The 16,430-nt window shown below is 32.9% G+C and overlaps 1 long non-coding RNA gene and 1 other non-coding gene across 3 annotated transcripts; both read right to left on the reverse strand.

Moving 5' to 3' along the window:
- Positions 1-563: 563 nt before the first annotated feature.
- Positions 564-7,307, reverse strand: LOC122594168. 2 transcript variants are annotated; one of them, XR_006322946.1, is made up of 7 exons: positions 6,982-7,307; positions 6,840-6,892; positions 6,559-6,617; positions 6,335-6,449; positions 4,772-5,034; positions 4,548-4,636; positions 564-908 (listed from the first exon to the last, which is right to left on the reverse strand). It is a non-coding gene; the product is annotated as an uncharacterized LOC122594168 (long non-coding RNA). The 2 variants fall into 2 exon arrangements; XR_006322945.1 differs by lacking the exon at positions 4,772-5,034.
- A 4,538-nt stretch (positions 7,308-11,845) lies between these two features.
- LOC122594743 lies at positions 11,846-11,936 on the reverse strand. Its single transcript, XR_006323100.1, has one exon. It is a non-coding gene; the product is annotated as a small nucleolar RNA Z221/R21b (small nucleolar RNA).
- Between the last annotated feature and the right edge of the window lie 4,494 nt (positions 11,937-16,430).

Genomic DNA, 16,430 nt, shown 5'->3' on the forward strand with positions numbered 1-16,430 from the left:
ACTCATTAGTGTGACAAGGCTAGCTCGAAAGTCATGGTGTATGTCCTGTTTTCTCCCCCGAACCTAATACAATTACACACATGTTTTGGAGTGGGAACATGTAATGTTTTACATTTAAAAGAAATGAGTCAATGTTTTCATGATCATAAACGAGTAAACACACGAGTGTTTATACTGCGAGTGTCACGAGTCTTTTGATTCAGAAGCTTTCAAGTTTTCAGAAGGTAGATCTTGATATGGATGTGACAGGAATTGGTTTTCAGTTTTGATAAAGTTTAAATTTTGGATTTGAGCTGTTGTATACAAGCAGTTGCTGCTACCAATGAAATGTAACAAGGAACATTGGGAAGAATGATGTGATTGGATAAAAAGTGCATCGTACTATGTTCGCTTTGTTAATCAGATTCTCGAATGCTAGGCATTCTTTTTTTTCTTTTTTTTGGGGAACGGCACTATGCATTCTATTTTATCATCATTCATTCCACTTTTTTGTTACTCGTATATTAGTAGTTTTCTTTGTAGTAATAAAATACGTATGCTGTAAAACATATTCAATAATAATATAGAAACAAAAACTATAAACTACTTCTTTTGAAACCAATCGCTAGTTATATTATATACGTTCATTTGGCACTTTAGTTCTAAAACTGATAGTAAGGAATTATACCTTCCTCTTAAGCTGTTGCAGTTGGTTATTGGTTTTAAAACCGTGTCCAAACTGGGATTACCTAAAACTGGGCCATAGCCATCCCTAGAGGTGAGAATACAATCATACATGCTCATAACACAAAACCTGAGTGGGTGGATTTAATTGTTAACAGGAGCAGTTGATTGATCTAGGTTCTCAACGAAGGTTGACTCGACAAGATTCTCAAGAGTGGATCTTCCTTCCGCTTCAGTCATGGTGCCTGAAAATTAACCACACCAATTTATATGAGTTGTAGAAATGAAGATAGAAGTAAAAACAGACGCGACTTGATCGTTACAGACAACTAATTTGGCCTTAAATGCGGCCTGTTTGATGTTGAAGATGAGAACAGGCCGTATTCAAAATAGCATCTAATACACCTTATCTACACACAATGAAGACATATTGTTAAAAAATATAGCAGGAACCACAATCCTTATTACCATGGAAAAAAATCCTATAAGAAAATATTATAATGATGTATTATCTTCTAACAATAGCTTAACAAGGCCTGTGTACAAAACATGGAACATAACGGTAGCAATGACAATATTTGATGGATAGGTCATATGACTGGTTCAAACAATTCGTTATATTACTATTTTGGCCGTTTGGTTCAAAGATTTTAAAGGAATTTGATGGAAAGAATTTTAATTTTCTTCCTTGTCACATTAGGCCAACATAGAAAGTTTAATACGGTGCATTTGGTGTAAAAGGAACACGAAAGTTTTCAATAACAGAGATATTCCGATGTATAAAATAGTAAAGGGGATTAAAGAGGTGAACAAAGCTTCAAGGAGTCTCGTGGATCGATTGACGTAGTTTTAATCTAGCAATTTAGAAAGGATACTAGAGAAAAAAAAAGGGTGTATGATGTTTGTAAAAAAGGGTGGCTCGATTGGGATGCGTTAGTGACTTGCTAAGGGATGCCCAGGTGTAGCTTTTCTTAATACAAGTTCAGTTTGCTGTTCAAAAAAAGCTATGCCAACATAGAATGTAACATTCGTGAATTTTGACCTATTTGACTATGTTTGACTTTTGTTGACTATGTGGTTAATTGTAACGCTCGTGGTGTTGGACCCATTTACTTTCGTTAATTATGTATGTGACATCTGCCTTTTCCTTTTTGGATTCTTCATTCGAGTGTATAACTCGTGTTTCTGTTTCTCGGGGTAATAGTCTAAAAGACAGAATGAGACTAATTCATAGTAATAGTCTAAAAGACAGAATGAGACTAATTCATAGAGTAATAGTCTAAAAGACAGAATGAGACTAATTCGTAGAGTAATAGTCTAAATAGACAGAGTGAGACTAATTCTTGGAGTAATAGTCTAAGTGCTGGAACTCCACACCCCCTTATCTTAGACTTATTTCCCTTCCACCCATCTCATTCTATCTTCCCTTTCTCTCTCTACTTCTCTCCCATTAACACACACAAACACATATCTCCCTCTCTCTAGATTTCTATCATATTTATGAAAATTTAAGCAAGATTAAAACTAGAATAATAATCATCAAGATCTTCTAAACAACATATCAAAGATTTGAAGGTCAAAGTCCAAGAAATTCTTCCATCTAGCTAAAATTCGGGTTTGACTCTTTGAAGATAATTTTGGTAAGTAAAACTCATCTCAAATCCACCATTTTATGTTTATAATCATGTTTCTAGTCAAATCCAAGTGTTCTTGAGTGAAATTGTAGGTCAAAAGTGAAATGGGTCGAAATTAGGGTTTCAAAGTGGGTAAACTAGGTCAAATCCGAATCTAAACTAAAAATAGACGTTCTAAATCGATTTTTGCAGTAGATGTACCTAATTTTCATTCATATATACTTCCAAATGAGTTCCAAGCCTTCAAAAAGGCAATTTGGCCGATTTAGGGTTTTTGCAAAAGTCAAAGTGGGTCAAAAACGGTTTTTGATGATTTTGTGAGTCATGGGATAAACTTTTGAAGTGGGTTATGTTCATTGATGTTATTTCATGTCTAATAAAGCATAAAATTCAGTTTTGAAGCATTACAAACCGGTTTCAAGTGTCTAATTAGGGTTTGGATGTTCTTGGTCAATTTTGACTTTTTAGTCCAACCATTCTTACCCATGTTGCTGCCCGTTTTCTTCCTCTATGTCTTTAACTCGTTTAATCCATGTCATAGTCAATTCCTAACATCCCCCAAATCTCATTTTGATTCTCATGATCGAACGAATCCCGAAGAATGAAATTATGAACGTGTATTGATATGCATATATGTATGACTATAGGTTGTGAACGTGTGACGAATATTGTACACTTGTGATCATTCTTAACTTGAGTCTTGCCGATCAAGGTGAGTTTCGTAAACCCTCCCTACTCAATTGAGATTCGGGCTAAAAAGTGTACGTGCTTGTTATTGTTGTTTGATCGATTGATTGTTTGATTAACGTATTGACTTGTTGCTCGGTTAATTATGCTTCCATTTATGAATACTTGTTGTGGTTTGGGTAGTTGTACATACATGAAAGACGGTTATACTTTCAATGAATAGGAGATGTGGTGGGAAGGCTGCGGGTGACCCTATATATAAGCATCAATGATTCCTTGAAATTAGAATCGTAAGAAGTGTATGTGCATTGTGTTGTTGATTGATGGAAAACGTTTTGATAAGGATCGGGACATAGGATCTCACATGACAACATTTTCCCCCTTAACGTATTATAGATTTGTGATGGTGATAACGATTAAGTCCATGTTGATGGCATAACGATAAGCCCACGATTTGTGGCATAACGTTGTTGTTAATGATATTGTTTAACGTGTATATTGTATATGAATGCTAGTTGTAACGTAACGTTGATATTACGCATTTGAAATATATGTAAGTCGTGCCGTGATATTACGCATTTGAAATATATGTAAGCCGTGCCTGGAACGTATTTTACGCATTTGAAATATATGTAAGTCGTGCCTTGAACGTATTTTACGCATTTGAAATATATGTAAGTCGTGCCTGAAACGTATTATACGCATTGTTTATCATGTAAGTCGTGCCGGTTTATCACGCATTATTTATTATGTAAGTCGTGCCATTATAACTATAATTGAACGTAAACGTTGACTTTGTATTGATTTGTGATAACGTGAAAGCTTTTAGGGTTTCCATGGAACGTGATTAAGTACTCTAATCCTCGTATATCGTTAACGGTTGTTATCCCGACACACTTGTTTCCTATTACTTGTCCCTACGAACTCACCAACTTTATGTTGATCCGTTATAGTACACTTTTCAGGTGACAGATTAGCTCAAAGATGTACCGGATGATTGATTGCTTGATTATACTAGATTTTGGACTTTTTGGATCCGTGATTCATTATTTCCCATTTAGGGTTTATGCTTAGTTGTGACCCGGTTACTTGCACTACTGAATGGTTCGTATGGATTTTCTTGATCCTTTTATGCATTTAGCTGTTGCTTCTTCTTCTTCTTCTTCTAAAAACAGAATTAATCGTAACAAAAAAACTAATTTTACTAACTGATGTTGAAGATGAAACATCATCATCATCATCATCATCTATCATCCATAGCAGAGGTAATGGCTATTACTACATGAAACAACAAAACTCTGTAACCTTGAAGTTCAGAAACTAATATATGATATTATTATTATCATCATGTGGGGATTGGAATGGAGGTATTGTACCGGCATCATTTGAGGTGAGTCGATGGGTATCCAATTGTGGTAGCGAGCCTATAGGGTTCCCCAACCCTTTTTCTTATCAACAAAGACAAAGTGCGTATAAATAACCTATTGATTGCCTAATTTATAGAACGAATTGAAAGTTAAACAAAAAACAAGGTTAAGAATGGGTCTTGTATATAAATGTTACCTCTATCTTCTTCTTCTTCATCTTCTTCGTCCTCTTCCTCTTCTTATCAGCCTTTTCATCTTCAGAAGCTCTTGGAGGAGGTGGGACAGCTAGTAATAATTAATACAAAGATGAGTTGATTAGAGCTATTTTTTGAGATTAGATGAAATGAAAAGAAAGATAGTAAGATACAGATAGATAGATAGATATAGATAGATACAAATATTATCATCATAGATGTAGACCCTGTCAGGTTTATCAGGTTCTGAATAATCAGAACAATCGAGGCAAGCATATCCATCCTCATCTTTTGCCACAACTATTTCTCTGTGGAATCTAGCCAATAATGATGAGTTACTGGGCTATAAATGAGCCGTGACATCCTCATATTAGCTGGATATAGGATCACTATCATGACGAAACATTCCTAATGCCGCTGCTCGATATTCCTTAAACTGAGCTTCACTCATCCGAACAGGCACATACGTGGAAACATCGAAATCCATCCCTGCGGGTGGTTTATTTTCTCTTCTCTTTCAATTTCAATTTAGGGATAATAACTAATATATGCTCTCTCTTTTTAGGTCAATTTTTTGGTTTTATTTATGCTACAAAAACTCGGTGGGTTGTTTTCTCGGGCCAAATTGGGCCGGAATATGTTGCTACTATTGCTTTGCTTTTCAAAATAATAATAATAACAACAATAATAATAAATAATAATAATAACTCGCAATTTTTGATAACTCTTAATCTATTTAGCTTTGCTTATCATAAATCAGGTCATGCCGTTGTCGGGTGGTTTTTAGAACGCGCAGAACCATTGCTAAAAGTAACGCATTGTTCCTCCGCCAGATATGTACTTGGTTTTCCAGAATATGTCCCTAATAAAAACTTGTTTGATGACTAAAGAGGAGCTTTTAAATTTGACTTTGCACAACACTAGGGGATCGACCAAGCAGCTGAACAGGTATATTTGGTACTTTTTTTGTTTTGTTTTGTTTTTCTTCTAAGGGTAGCAAAATGGGTTGGCTTGGTCTCGACTCACGAGTCTAGCTAGGTAAAGCAGTTTTTTATATAAGTTGATCGTTCCAGATAACTAATTTGGCCTTAAATGCTGCCTGTTTGATGTTGAAGATGAGAACAGGCCTTATTCAAGATAGCAGTTAATACACCTTATCTATAGAATGAAAAACTTGATACTCGCATCACACAATGAAAATTTATTGTTGAAATATATATCAGGAACCACAACCCTTATTACCATGAAAAAAAAAAAATTTAAGAAAATATTAAATCTGGTATGCTACATGTAAGACTGTGTGTACCGAACATGGAACATAACACTAGGTCACTAGCAATGGTAATTTGATGGATAGGTCATGTGACTGGTTCCAACTATCCGTTATATTACTATTTTGAGCCGTTTGGTTCAATGATTAAAGGAAAATTCTTCCTTGTCATTTTAGGTCAACATACAACAATTCAAATTGCTTTCCATGAAAATCCTTTGGAATCCTTGAACCAAACAACCCCTTAGTCTTTTAGAAAAAGCCTTTCTAAAGTGGCGGTAAGAATATAGACTAGTTTAAACTGGTCTTAAGCAAACATGTAGGTTTTCTTAGCTATAAACTTTTATTTTATTGGACAGCTTTATCTTATTATAGAGCATACTATCCTCTACAATTAAGTATCGAATCAATTTTGATCACAATACATAATATAGTGTTTCAGTGAGTATTACATAGCCGAATTAAACAAATATTGCAATGAACCAAAGTAATTACGGAGAATTATTAATAAAAGTGTACCAGAAGCAGTAGATGCAGATAGATCCAGATTCTTGTCAGCCAATGTTTCAATCAAGTCGCTCCTCATGGCCGTGGGGGAAGATGTATTCTGCTTTGGCTCCTCAAGGTTTGGTGCCTGGTAATTAACGAAAGCAGCGAATGCAGTTTATTTGAGTTTTAGAAATAATACGAAATGGAATAAATATAGAATTTATCGTAGCACAAATTAAAACTAATTTGCCTACTTGATGTTGAAGAGAAACATATCATCGTCATCATCTATCATGTATCATCCATCGCATTACTACATGAAACAGCAAAACTTTATAACCTTGAAGTTCGGAAACTAACAAATGATACTATTATTATCACGTGGGGATTAGGATGGAGGTATTGTACAGGCATCATATAATGCATATGGGGTGAGTCAACATGTATCCAATTGTGTTACCGACGCTAGGGTTCCCCATCACCCTTTTTCTTATTAACAAAGACAAAGTGCATATAAATAACATATAATTGTTACCTGTATCATCTTCTTCTTCGTTGTCTTCTTATCAGCTTCTTCTTCATCTTCAGCTAGGAAAAATTTTAAAAAAAGATAGATTAGATTAGATGAAACGAACGAGTAAAAAAAAGGAGATAGATATATAGATATAGATAGATACATGTAGTAGTATCAGGATAGGTGATGAGCTCGTCAGGGTCAGGTTCACTTAAATCATCACAATCGACGAGAGCATATCCAAGCTCATCTCTTCTCCTTGGGTGTGGTAATAAATAATCCCTATCCTCTCCAACTTAGCAGATGGATCCACAGGCACACTATCATGCCACATTTCTTGTGTTGTTGCGTCTAGTCTTGCTCGATATGCCTTTGCCTCTGCTTCATTCATCCCTAATTCATTCAGCCCTAGCTCGTAATACTTCTTGATATCCAAATTCATCCCTCCCGGCTACCGCTGCTTTCTTTTCTTTTCTTTTCTCTTCTCTTCTTTCAATTTCTTTTTAGGGAAAATTTAAAATAAAAATTAAAAAAAATTTTGTACTCGATCCTCACGCTCGGTATGAGTTCGATCCTCACGCTCGGTAAGGCTGGAGGTCTTTTTCTATTTATGGTAGAACATAGAAGTAGCCTTTCTAACATTGTGTACTCCAGTTACTTTATAAAAAAAAAAGTCAAAGTTCTTTTTCTTTGAAATCATCCCAAAAGTGGGATGATAATTTTTACATTAAAATCTACTAGATTTTCTTTTCCATTGCTTTCACTTCTTTCGTTAAAAAAAACTCAAAAACACAATATTTTTTAAAATCTTTTTAAATCATTTCCTTTCCATCTTAAATAAACTCAAAAACATAGCATAATATTGACCCTGCCGTCTATTTAAGAAGTGATCACATACTACACATGTAATGGTTGTACCAACACTACCATCAATGAACAAAACTAGTATGGCAATGAAGGTGGAAACCGATGACATTAGTTGTCGTCAAAACATGGAGTCATGTGTCTGTATATTTTTAGCTCTATTGATTTTTAGATTTAAGTTCGTATGCATATATAAATTTAAGTGTGTATTCACGAAATGGATGGTATTTGTTCGATTTAATATTGGAGTTTTGATTACAATGTATGTATACTAGATTGGTGTCCGCACAATGCAACGGCGGTGACAGTGTGGTTGTTAACGTAAAATAATTTCATTGTGGTTGGCAATGTGATGAACTTTTGAGGTGGAATGTGAAAGGGGGAGGAAGGACGAATTGTGAATTAGGGTTTTTTTTCTATTTGTTTCTACGTGAGAGAGAGATAGAGATTAAAATTAGGGTTTTTTTTTCTAATTGTGAATAAGGGTATTTTTAGTCACATTCTATAAAACAGAAATAAGGATGTATTAAGATGAAGGGTAATTAGACATATCACGTTCTTAAATATAAGAAAGGGGGTTGAGTTTATTTTATAAAGGAGTATAAATGCTTTGACTCAAGCAACCATTTTAATTAGACCTCATGCTATCTGAGTATGTTCCGATTCCCTTACGAGTCTTTTCAACTAACCACAGCTAACCAATGCCAAAAGGATATTACAAATATGGACATTGATTTTATGGAACAAATATATAAGCCCTTAATTTTGTTTAAAAATACCTTAATAATTGGGATATGATTTACTATATTGTAGGAAATGATTTAGGTTTATTTTTAACCATTTTTAACCTCCGGTAATTATAAGCCCTTCATGTAGGTGCGTTGCTTCGTGCCGAGTACCCTTCGTGGGTACACCATCAAAATTTTGTCACTAACCTAATTAAAAGGTAGGTCTAACCTGTTAGCTATAATTATTTTACAATATGATGTTGTCTTCCACAAGTTGTTTTTTTTTTGAACACCATATGTCTGTCCACAAGTATAAGAACAGTTTCAAACCAATTGATCATAAATTAAACTGGTACTGTCACTATTGACTACATGAATTTACAAGTATAGGCGGACCCAACCTTATGAGAGGAGGGGATACCCCAGCGAAAACTAGCTCAACTTTCACACTTTTGATACATTATGTAAATTGAACCCAGCCTAAAGAGAAATATGACCCCAACCTAGAAAGCAAAACAATTCATCCCAATAAGTAACTACTACAAGACTTGCTATTGAAGTGGTTGATTATTGAGTATTGAGTTGAATATTGATTTTTGACAATTTCACATCTGCCATTCTTTTTTAGGCTTTAGAGTTTTTAAAATTTTTTTATTGTATTATAATGAGCGTTTAATTTGTCCAGTAGTTTTAGGTTTTTTAGTTTTGCATTTAAGTTTTACATGTATGATATGTTTCTTGTTCACTATATATTTGTATAATTTTATATCTTATAAATGGCTTTTGTTATGTTTGTTGATGTAATATTTATCAACGTTTTCAGAACTTAGTTTACATAATTTAATTCATTGTGTCTAGCCTAGGGGCCTTTTCCCAACTCATTCTAAGTCCATGATTCTTTAAAAACAACCAAGTTATTTAAGAAAAAAGAAATAGCTCCCGGTACTTGAAAATCCTAAATCCGCTATTGCTTACAAGTGCATAAACTATCTCTTGTGATCCATGTATGAAAATGATGAGTCATCAAGCAAGAGTTCTATACGCAATGCGCTCTAGGTATCAAGACGATACATGGGACCAAAGACTTTCCACTTATTTACCCTTTTAAGTTTAAAAGCCTAACAGGTGGTGTTATGGACCTCATGTACCCAAAGTTTTTAGAAAATAGCTTCGAGGATTACAAAGTATGTAAACACCCAATGATGTCTACAAAAGGTTTGTGTCTCAATACCTCGACTGTGCATGAAGAGGTTAAGATGTAGACAACATTGCCCATAGCATAACAGAGTAAAGAAACCGCTTTCCAGACTCATTCTAAGATTAAAAAAAAAAAAAAAAAAAAAACCCTTCAACCTTGCAAGGTATATGGATAAAAACCTTGAGTTGTGTTTCCAAAAGACAAAGATGTTAACCACTTATTCAGCTTTAAAGTCCAAAGATTACAAAGTCATATTAATTTCTAATTTCTGTCCTTAACATGAATTAATTTTTAGTCGCTACAAAATCGTGGTTAATATATTTACAAATACATTGTTTGCTCATCAAATGATATATAAAGAAGCTTACATGACAGCTTTATCAAGTTCGATTTATCAAAACTCAAAAGTTATTTCGACTTTTGGCAACAAATTAAATCTTGGATTATCTAAGAAGACAATTATAAAAATAATATTATTTCAATCGATATACATTTTTGACCATTAGAACTCCTTTATAACCGGAACAATCCTTACACGGTCAGATAAATAATTAAATCGAACTTCATGGAAATTTTGTTTATGTGTTTTGTCAAACTTCATAGATTTGTGTTTTACTTTTAAGTCTTCTATCAAAGGTAATGCTTCATTTCGAATCAGAATTAAAAAAATAAAATAATAATCAATGTCTTGTAGTAACAATGTCACGAACTGAGTAACCACTGAGCTGGTTTTCCTCCTATTATCTCTATCGATTAGAAGTTCCAATCTCATCAGCATCAATAATGATTTTCAAAAGTCTTATTCTGCTCATCAAACCTATTTTCAGTGAAACAAGGATCAATCTATAACAACCTATGCTTGAGTCCTAACAAGGGACATCCAATTAAACAAAAGTGTAATGCTTGTTATGACAAGATATTAATTAATAAAAGCGCTATCCTATGTCTACCGAACCCGTTTTCAACATAAGATAGCTTTGAAACGAAAAAAATCATAAGTAAAAATAAGCGGGTTTGATCATGCATTCATGTGACAGTGACACCATCAAATTAAACTTGTGGGTTTCTCTACTTAATTAGTAATTAGTATACGCTAGAAATAAACACCCGCGCGTTGTCGCGGAGCTTTTATAGTAACGTTATGAACAATGATTCATTAAGCTTAAACACGTTGACGCAGATTATATTACACACCTTGCGGCGAGACTCAAGTAAATTATCTTTTCAGATGACAATGTTTTGGTACAAATTTGATAAGTCACCAACTAACATTTATTTGACATTGTAACAATAAAGCATTTTATTGATAGGCTAAAATGTAAAAGTTTAGGGAGTTAAAAGGTAAAGACGTAAAAGATAATGGGCTAAACTGTAAAAGGAAAAAACTTTGGGGGTTAAAAAGTAAAGAGAAAACTTTAGGGAGTTAAAATGTAAAGTAGTAAAAGGTGATGGGCTTAAATTTGGGGGTTAAAAAGTAAAGAGAAAACTTTAGAGAGTTAAAATGTAAAGTAGTAAAAGGTGATGAGCTTAAATGTAAAATATAAAATTTTTAGAAGGTTAAAAGGTAAAGAGTCAAAGTTGCATGCATGTGTAATTATACCATGTGCATGGAAACTTGTAAAAACCACATGATTTTTAGTATATATATAAATTTCAAAAGTTTTATACTACCGAATCAATTCACCGTGATGATATTATAGATGCGTGGACTATCACCGATCACAAAAGAAGAAAAACAGACAGTTTATATTGGGTTCGTAGAATGCACACAATCAGACCAAATTAGGTCCTCAAAATGATTATAAATTATTGTTAAAAACCGATTACTTATAAATAATGAAACCGTTTTATTCATTGTTGTTTGTCATGCCATAATGACTTTTAAGATAATTATTATTAGAAATCATGTAAAGAAAATTTCGAACAATGTCGTCCATTTTAAAACTGGAGTGTGTTGATACTAGCTTCGATAGTAAGAAAGCTAGAAACGCAAATTTACAACACTGCAGCCGCATTTGAATTAAAATCAATTAATAAAAAGAACAATCTAAGATATTAAGCCTATTATAAAAGAACCATCAGAAACCAAAAATTTATCCCCCAACAGCCAATCAAAGCTATACGGTCCGCATCATGGTTTGATTTCTCAATGAGAAGCCCCATTATTTGGTTCCTTTTCAATAATCAAATTACCAGTATTATTCATTTAACAAACTGAAATAGGTATAAAACAGAAAGGGCTCAGAAGCAAAAATGAGTAATGAGAAAGTTTATCAGTCACAATGAATCAGACTGGTGCATGACTTTCCTAGATTCTCATCATAGCCATTTTTCTATATGGGATATTTTCAAAAAATTACACTTTATAAAATCAAAAAATGTGAACAGAAATTAATTATAACAATAAGCTTTGGACATAAAGCAACAAACTGGGACGCAAATTTGTTAGGATGTGCCTTTACTAAATCTAATAACCATCTGAGAGCATTTCCAATAAAAGGTTGATGAAAAACTTATTTTGAAAGAAAAAGTTTTTAAATAGCTTTTTACTATTTGAGAGAATAGTTTTTTCCTTCAAAAGATTGATGTTTCTCAAGCTATTTGATCAATGACTTTTTTCTATACATTCACACTCACTTCTAAATTCCTTTTAATAAAATACTTTATTATAACTTTAACTAATACTCTTAATTTAATATCATGTATTAATAATAGAGACATTGAAAAAAGTCTTTAATAGCTTGATAACATTGGAGATGCTCAAAGAACTAATCTCCTTAAACCAACCTTATACTAAAGAAATAAAAATTAATCTTGGATCCATCTTTTATGTAGTTTATCTAACTTGACATTTTCAATCTCCCAAATTAAAAACATTTCATTAAAATTATAAACACTACATTACTTAAAAAACACAAATAACACATTATTTAAAAGAACAAACACATTACATAAAATACTTAAAATTAAAATTACAAGTCCTAATAATGTCAACCAAACTGAGAATCCCTAGACGACACGTCATTGTCACCATCATTGCGATGGATGTACTCAAGGTGTTCATACTCGTGGTCTTCATTTGATCCTCTAGGACGTCTTGCGTATTCTCCCCTCAGGTCAGTCACGTAACCATAGGGCCGATGACCGGGCCGACATTGCCTTGACAATATTTCGTCTGCTCAAGCGTGGTCGTACTGTTGGTCCACGACATTAGGATGTTGGCCCAATCAGAGGAGTTCTTCAATTTCCCCCGTGTAACCCGCATTTCCCGTGTTCATGTAGTTAATAACACCCCCGACGTTCCTTATGTGCTTGAGTTTTTAGCCTCGAAGTTTGGTGTATAGTTTCGACCTCCAATCGAAAGATTCTTAAGAAGATGGATTCATTTGGGTGTTTGAAAGTGTGTTTTGGTATATAAAGTTTATTTATGTAAAGTGTAGATGAATGTGTAAATTGTAGTGAAATGGTAGTGTATAGGGAGGGAGCTAATAAGCTTCAATAATCTAAAATTATAAATGACACTGTCAATTTTCATATCACTCTTGAAGCAAATATATGTATTTTCTCAATTTAATATCATGAAATGATAAATGATAGGTCTAACTACATGTCACAAGGTTTATACTGTGATCTGAATTTGTTTTTAATTAATTTCTTTTTATAAAATACATTGTGTTAACAATTTTTTGATTTTCACATCATATCAAAAACACATTGTTATTTGAAACTTAACACAATGAATGAAATCCCTCCAACATGTGATCCACGGTTTTTGTAACTTTGAATAATGGACCATTAAGAGGTTCACCTCTAACTCCGTATTTCTTGTTTGAAAATGTATAGTTAAGTCTTAAGTGCTTGTATGCTGCAATATGGTATGCAATTTATGGATTTATCAGTAGCGGCTTAAGGGTTTTAGAGACCTCAAACGACATCAATTTTGGGGACCTAGTTTATTACCATATAAATTTTTTAAAGAAAAGTAGCTCGACTTGTGTTATTGAATTACCAGTAATAAAAAATTCAGATGTTGATGCAAATATCAAAAGAGTATTACTGCAATCCAAATCACGTAATATTACTTAGTACAAAATTCAAACATTAAGTATAATATATAAAACATTAAGGCCTTGAAATTTTGGAGGCCTAAAACGATCGTCTAGTGAATTGAATACAAGGATATGCCAACATGAATCGAATATGATGATCCAATAATCACATCCTACTATATCCAAACATGCGCTTCCGTCTTCAGATCGCTAGCTAACATTATTTCTCTTCAGAATTACCATGGTGTTTCCATATTTAAAATGATGAGTCTACCGTCAAAGATGTGCAAGTCATACGGTAATGCCAAAAAAAAAAAATAATGTAGCTTGCAAAGCTAATGAAAGAAGCGCATCACGTTTAGATGTGGGAAGTTGTGTTTATTAAGATTACAAATTTCATCCTTACCTTTCATAATTTACGGCTTTAGTTCCTGACTTTGGAGACCCCTCAACAGTATTGAACAAAAAACATTAACTTTTTGACCAATATTCTTGACTAAAAATGTAGATAAGGGTCAAAAGTCAAAAGATCAAAACTAAGAATAATACATGTAATTTTAAACAAACCAAAAAAATGATTCTTTAAATTTAATCGTTTTTATAACTATTCATAGAGAAAATATGAAAAAAAAAAAAACAGAATACCTTATCTATATTCTATTATAAAACAATTTCAACTCTTTATATCTTTAAAATACCTAAAATATTTTTTTTTAACTTCAATAAATCTACACATTATATCCTAAAATATTTTTCAACCATATTTATCAAAAAAATCTTTTTTCTTTATTTATTAATTTAAAAATTTTAAAAATATTTCTATAATACTGCTAATAAAGTTATTTACAAAATATACATTACTTAACCATAAAATAATTATACTACTATTTATATGGGTTTTTTATCTGTAAAGTACCTCAACTTGTCACTTTTTACTTTATTGAGGTCCAAACAAAATTCCGTCCTATTGTGGGGAAAAAAACCGGCTAAACCATTTATATTATTTTTACACTTAAAGTATTATTTCCCACACATAGACTTATTTTATTTGACTAATATACCCTTTAGATTTTATTTTATTATTTATCAAATATTATTTGGTTCAACTTCACCACCAACCTACTTCCTCCACTATCTGAATCTGACCCATCTCAAACATCACCCTCAAACACCATTTTCCTTATCGTGGGAAAAGAAAAAAGATTACAATCAACACAAGATCAGGCCGGCGGATATGACGATCAAGAAGCATAGATCAACAAGCAACAACAGCCACTACTACCACTTGATGATCGATCATCAACCTTCTTCACTGAAACGACGAAGACTATTATCTCATCACGGGGTCACCAACGATGATTAGCAAAACGAAGTTGCTAATCCTCATCATCAGTTTCATCATATCCTCGTGACTTCCGGCCACCACTCATCACTCACTCATTCACATATACCAAAACTATACATACACCTTGCTATATCTATATTACTGTATGATTTTTGTTCCATAAATTTAGCAGTTAATCAAAGAAGCTCATCTTAACAGATCCATCCATCCATCCATCTATCTTAGTCCGATTATGAAGAATGCCAAATCACCAGTTCTGAATCCTTCTTCTTCTTCAATTGAACATAAGAGGTATATATCATTTAGAAATTATCAGTATATATATATATAGTTAAGGTTGACCGGGTTTTTTCTTTTTTTTTTATAGATTGTGATTGGTTCTTCATCGCCGGCATACGCAGACCCTGATTAGAAAATCTCTTAATCCATGAAAACTAATTTCGTTGATAGCATATGTGGATCAGATTAATTGGTGAAATAAGAAGGAACATCTCTTAATCCATGGAAACTAATTTCGTAAGTGGGAGCCTTAGTTCGAGCGAGACTTCATGTCTTAAAGATTGATATTGATTTCTTGATGAGTAACTATTTAATTAGACTTACGTTTATATAGATTATATCAATGTAACTAATATGATTAAATAAAATAACTCAAAATGAAATTAAAAAGAAAAAATGACTGGCTACTTGATAGTAGACCCAATATAGTTATTTTAGCCGGTTTTTGCCAAATCACCACATCCACCATCACTAATACCGACACCACTACCACATTACATAGCACCATCACTAATGCCAACACCACTTCCACATTACATAGGTACCCATCTCATAACATCATTACAAGTTTACCTTCTAAAGTCACGTTTGGTTCACAAAATTTGATGGAATTGGAATTGAATTTCATTCCTTAGTGCGTTTGGTTGCACAAAGAGATGGAATCTCATTCCATAAAAATGTAAACATTACATCATTTGATGGAATCTCCATTCCTTGGAGATGGAGGAAGGAATACTTAAATTTCCAAAAAATCAAAAACATTCCGTCAAATTCCATTCCTTTAAATTCCAATTCCTTTAAAAGATTTCATTCCTTCTCAAAACATACCAAACGCGCTTGATTAATGATTAGAAAGTTTGGAAGTCATGTGGCTAACTTAGAAAAAATTTATGATCCAAAAACAAATTATACTTGTAATGATACCTTTTATCTATATCCTACGTGTATTACCAGTTGTAAAATCAGTTTTGTAATTGGTAAATTGTGATACAAGTATGTAAATTGATGGTATTTCTCAATGTTAAAAAAAATATCTATTTTTGAAACTAGAATTAAAGTAAGATCTTTTATCCCATATCAATTGCTTATGTAGCTTACCAATTAGACATTTTTGAAGAAGGTTCTGTTACTAGACATTTTTGAAGAGTC

This window comes from Erigeron canadensis, chromosome 3 (genome assembly GCF_010389155.1).
Source record: "Erigeron canadensis isolate Cc75 chromosome 3, C_canadensis_v1, whole genome shotgun sequence".
Lineage (NCBI taxonomy): Eukaryota > Viridiplantae > Streptophyta > Magnoliopsida > Asterales > Asteraceae > Erigeron > Erigeron canadensis.